Raw genomic sequence first — 5,467 nt, forward strand, 5'->3', positions numbered from 1 at the left:
CAATGTGCGTTCAAAGAATCAGTGCTCAGTGTGTCCTGCAATTCACACCAAGTCTCGCAGCTGGCTGCGTTCTTCATCGACCCGAGAACCGAGTGATCCACCGCTTAGAGTCGTGAAAAAGTGTTTGTTCAATTCCGTACAGTCAAAACCAAACGTTTCTGGCACTCGGCCAAACAGTGGCCAAGAAGGGCGCTTTTCAGCGCACGCTTGGACTCCAAAACTCTGCCGCGCCTTTTTCGGCTGCCGCAAATCGAGCAAACGGTGTGTTTCGGACGGCGTTTCGCTTTCGCTACTTGCGAGTGCTTTCGTGGTCCACCCCTCTATAAATACTCGGGAGGCGTCGAAGCCGGTTCTCCAAGCCGGACCCGTAGGTATCGTTGTGTGCTCGCTCTCATTGGCCCGCCTAACCAGAAAATGCCTGCGGTACACCCATTTGGATAAGAGTGCACGCAGATGCGGGCCTCGACGGCTACACATTTCCTCGGGCGGCCGCCTCCCGGCCTCCGTGGAGCGCGGGATGCACGGTCCCATCGACAAGCCTCTCCCGTTTTTACCGTGGCGTCGCGGTTCACCACGGCAGGCGGGTCGGTCTCCTCCGCATAAAAAGGGGGACCCCCGCTTTTTGTTCCACGAAATCGCACAAGCTTTTTTCGCATCCACGGTTTGCCACCGCACACCAAAATGCCGATCCGGCTGCCTACTTTAGCCAACAGGTGGAGCCAGGCGCGCCGTACTTGCGCGGCACTTCCCACGTCCACCGAAGTCGGTGCCAAGGACCACTTTCGGCGCCGGAGCCGCGTACGAGCCTACTCGAGGCGGAAGAACGAAGCCAGCAAGGGCCTGGCCGCAAGTGCGTTCAATTGTCGGGACGTCCAAGTCCCTCGTTCTTCCGTGCTTCCTCTTTCGGCAAGTCGTTGCGGCACCTTCCCAAAGCGCGCAGACCCGCTAATCGCGACGAGCGCGACGTGGCCGTGCCGCCTTTCCCTCGGCAGCAAGCAAAACGCCTGGCAACGTCGACGCTCCCCTAACCGCGATCTCGCACCGTGTTTCGTGTGGCGAATTCAAAAGCCGGCCGGCGCTGCTGCAACCATTACGGTCGGTACGCATACGCCGCGGAGGGCGGGACGGTCATCGGAGCGTGCGGTTCCTCCATCGAGTACTGCGCACCTCGGCCGTCGCATCGCCGTGCCATGACCGGCCGCGCGTCAACGCGAACCGGTGCCAGCGAGATCCCTCGCCTGCAAGAACCGACCGGCAGCCTCCGTCACCCGAGGACGCGGAGGCGCTTGCCGCGGACGGCGGGACGGTATGCACTGGTGCACAGCGGACCCGTCACATCGCCAGTTCCTTGACCGACCGCCGACGCTTGTGCCGTTCCTCTCGTACTTGGCAGTCGCCGCGCGATTGTCGGGTCTCGTTCTTGCACGCTCGAACGGTCGGGAGGGCACTCGGCTGGCGTTTCGGGAACGCGCAGCCTCGCCTTCTACCGACGTAACCACGACTCGCCGTTCGCGCTCCGCCGCTCCTGTTTACAGTACTAGGCGGTCCCGCAGCGGTCGGGTCGCGCATTTCGAGCGCTTCGAGCCACGGTGCAGTGGCGGGTCGAAAGCCGACCTATGAGTGCGTTGCGCCGTTTGTACCCGCGTCCGCCACCTGGCCGACCGTCCAAGGTCGCGGTGTTGGCGTCCGCTGGGCGCAACAATTTGTCACGGGGTGCCGCTCCACATTCAGGCAGCCCCGTGGGGAAAAGCCGACCCCGCGTCCAAACGGGGTCAGCGGCAGAAAGTGTCGGGCGCAGACGCAGCTGAGGCGCTCACCCTTCACAATCCGTTAATGATCCTTCCGCAGGTTCACCTACGGAAACCTTGTTACGACTTTTACTTCCTCTAAATGATCAAGTTTGGTCATCTTTCCAACAGACCGGCGCAACCGAAAGGCCGCGCCGGACATCGGTCCGAAGACCTCACTAAATCATTCAATCGGTAGTAGCGACGGGCGGTGTGTACAAAGGGCAGGGACGTAATCAACGCGAGCTTATGACTCGCGCTTACTGGGAATTCCTCGTTCAAGGGGAACAATTGCAAGCCCCTATCCCAATCACGAAAGAAGTTCCACGGGTTACCCAGTCTTTTCAGACAGGGATAAAGACACGCTGCTTCCTTCAGTGTAGCGCGCGTGCGGCCCCGGACATCTAAGGGCATCACAGACCTGTTATTGCTCTGTTTCGTGCGGCTAGGAGCCGCTTGTCCCTCTAAGAAGGTTGTAAGGTGCTGGGAACCCCGCACCTATTTAATAGGCTAGAGTCTCGTTCGTTATCGGAATTAACCAGACAAATCGCTCCACCAACTAAGAACGGCCATGCACCACCATCCACCGAATCAAGAAAGAGCTCTCAATCTGTCAATCCTCCCAGTGTCCGGGCCGGGTAAGTTTTCCCGTGTTGAGTCAAATTAAGCCGCAGGCTCCACTCCTGGTGGTGCCCTTCCGTCAATTCCTTTAAGTTTCAGCTTTGCAACCATACTTCCCCCGGAACCCAAATACTTTGGTTTCCCGGAAGCTGCCCGCCGAGTCATTTGAGTAACTCAGGCGGATCGCTGGTTGGCATCGTTTATGGTCAGAACTAGGGCGGTATCTGATCGCCTTCGAACCTCTGACTTTCGTTCTTGATCAATGAAAACATTCTTGGCAAATGCTTTCGCAGTAGTTCGTCTTGCGACGGTCCAAGAATTTCACCTCTAGCGCCGCAATACGAATGCCCCCGTCCGTCCCTCTTAATCATTACCTCGTATTCCAAAAACCAACAGAACAGAAACGAGGTCTTGTTCTATTATTCCATGCAAGTTTATTCAGGCGACTCGCCTGCGTTGAGCACTCTAATTTTTTCAAAGTAAAAGCACCGGCCATCTCGAGGCACACAATGAAGTGCACCAAGAAAGAACCGGCATGATGTTCAGTCCGAGCCGTCGCATCGGGTAGATGCACTACTCGTCTGGAACTGAGATCCAACTACGAGCTTTTTAACCGCAGCAGCTTTAGTATACGCTATTGGAGCTGGAATTACCGCGGCTGCTGGCACCAGACTTGCCCTCCAATTGATCCTCGTTAAAGGATTTAGAGTGTACTCATTTCAATTACGGGGCCTCAAAAGAGTCCCGTATTGTTATTTTTCGTCACTACCTCCCCGTGCCGGGAGTGGGTAATTTGCGCGCCTGCTGCCTTCCTTGGATGTGGTAGCCGTTTCTCAGGCTCCCTCTCCGGAATCGAACCCTGATTCTCCGTTACCCGTAATAACCATGGTAAGCAAGTAACCTACCATCGAAAGTTGATAAGGCAGACACTTGAAAGAAACGTCGCCGGCTCGTGGCCATGCGATCAGCACAAAGTTATCCAGAGTCACCACACAATACGGGCCGAAACCCGATCGATCTTGGTCTAATAAAAGCACCCGTTACCCAAAGGGCTCCAGGCTCACTGCATGTATTAGCTCTAGAATTGCCACAGTTATCCAAGTAGGAAGAAACGATCTAAGGAACCATAACTGATTTAATGAGCCATTCGCGGTTTCGCCTTATTTCGGCATGTACTTAGACATGCATGGCTTAATCTTTGAGACAAGCATATGATTACTGGCAGGATCAACCAGGTAATCGTTCGACTGCGCGTCCGTCCTCGCCTTCGGCGGGCCGGACGCAGTCTGTGTGCGGCGGAGGCCACCTTCAGGCGCCCCAACACGCTTATTTTGCACTCCGAGATGACGGCGTTCGAGCTCGCTACGGCACAACCTTCCCGAAAGACGAGTGGGAGCCGTGCGGCAAGAAGCACGTTCATGCTCGCTCTTTTTCGTTGCATCGACTCGGTCGCGCCGTGCGGGTTGCCCAAGCCCGCTGCACTGTCGGTGGACCGGCCGGAACTAGCAACGGAGCCGAGACTGCAAAGCCGCCAGACGACGGGTCACGCCCGCGTCTTCGGCGCTTTCGCATCTGAATCGCCCGAGGACGACACGGAACACACCTCGATATCGTGGTAAAACGGCACCGTCCGACAACCAGCCCCTAACGCATCAAGCGGATGAGGCTGCAGACGACTGCCGTGGATTCCCCTGGAGCAGACCCGAGGACACGCTTGACGAGGCCGAAGCCCGCCGCATATCAGACACCCGGTCGCTTTCGCGTACGCCGCTCACGAGAACCCCCACATAATAGCAGCGATAAGTACCCAGACCTCCTTGGGCACTAATACGAGCGTACTCGAGAAAATTTCACCGCGGGTGTGCCCCGAAACGTGTGGCACGTTGAGCGTGCCACAAGTCTACGTCGCTCTCAAACCCGCCGAGGTCGTAGAATTTGCGACCCTACTCACGAAATTCCCACCGAGGATACGGCCGCAAACGTACCGCACCTTGGGTAGGCCACGAGTTTGTGCAACACTACGCTGACGGCACAGCACCGAGGTCGTGCGCGCACGCACGGGAAAATTCCGCCGCGGTTTCTGCCGAAAACGTGAGGCACCACGACTCTCCGCAAGTTCGCGTCGACTGCGAAAGACCGAAGTCGTGAACGACGTGTCCGCTACTCGCCGCCGACACGCTGGACACCAAACGTACAACGACTCGACGGCGTCGTAGAGGCCCACGACGCGGTTTTCCTTAACGACGTCTCGGCGTGGCACCGACAGGTTAGAACGGCCGACCAACGTTCCCTGTCCGCCGTTCGGCTCAGTCGAAGGGCTCGGCGACTTCGGCAACGCTGCGAAGCCGCACGGTGACGCACGCCATGTCCCCATTTTTTTTTTTTCTTTCTGCGTCTGCCGGGGTGCCCCTATAATAGCAGCGATAAGCACCCAGACCGCCGTGGGTCGCTCGCCCCGGCTGACGTGGTTTTTCGTACTCCTGCGGCGGTCGCCGTCAAGCACGTCCAAATACGCTACTTTCGTGGGCGCATTCACGCTCTTTCGCTTCGCCGGAGTGCCAGCACTCACTCTGCCAAAAACGGCGAACATCCGAGCGGCGGTTCCCACTTTTGCGTCGGCGTCGCAAACCCCGCCCCGGCAGACGAGGTTTGCCGTACTCGTGCGACGGTGGCCGGCGGGCACGTCGAAAGACGCCGATATCGTGCGCGAATTGGCGCACCTTGGCTTCACCGGAGTGCCGCCACTGACTCCTCCAAAAACGGCGAAGATCCGAGCGGCGCTTCCCACTTTCGCATCGGCGTCCCGAACTCCGCCCCGGCTGACGCGGTTTACCGTACTCGTGCGACGGTCGCCGGCGAGCACGTGGAAAGACGCCGATATCGTGCCCGAATCGGCTCCGTTCGGCTTCGCCGGAGTGCCAGCACTGGCTCGGCGAAAGACGACGAACATCCGAGCGACGGTTCTCACTATTGCGTACGCGTCGCAAACCCCGCCCCGGCAGACGCACTTTGCCGTACTCGTGCGACGGTCGCCGGCGAGCACGTAGAAAGACGCCGAT

General features: G+C 58.2%; 2 non-coding genes across 2 annotated transcripts in view; both read right to left on the reverse strand.

Moving 5' to 3' along the window:
* Positions 1-112, reverse strand: part of LOC142792556 (5.8S ribosomal RNA) — a 153-nt gene extending 41 nt beyond the window's left edge. The window contains exon 1 of the ribosomal RNA XR_012891020.1: positions 1-112. This exon is cut by the window's left edge and continues 41 nt beyond it. This is a non-coding gene — a ribosomal RNA (5.8S ribosomal RNA).
* A 1,719-nt stretch (positions 113-1,831) lies between these two features.
* On the reverse strand, positions 1,832-3,646 carry LOC142792557 (small subunit ribosomal RNA). The gene has a single exon (XR_012891021.1). It is a non-coding gene; the product is annotated as a small subunit ribosomal RNA (ribosomal RNA).
* Positions 3,647-5,467: the final 1,821 nt, after the last annotated feature.

This window comes from Rhipicephalus microplus, unplaced genomic scaffold (assembly GCF_043290135.1).
Source record: "Rhipicephalus microplus isolate Deutch F79 unplaced genomic scaffold, USDA_Rmic scaffold_228, whole genome shotgun sequence".
NCBI classification, from domain to species: Eukaryota; Metazoa; Arthropoda; class Arachnida; order Ixodida; family Ixodidae; genus Rhipicephalus; species Rhipicephalus microplus.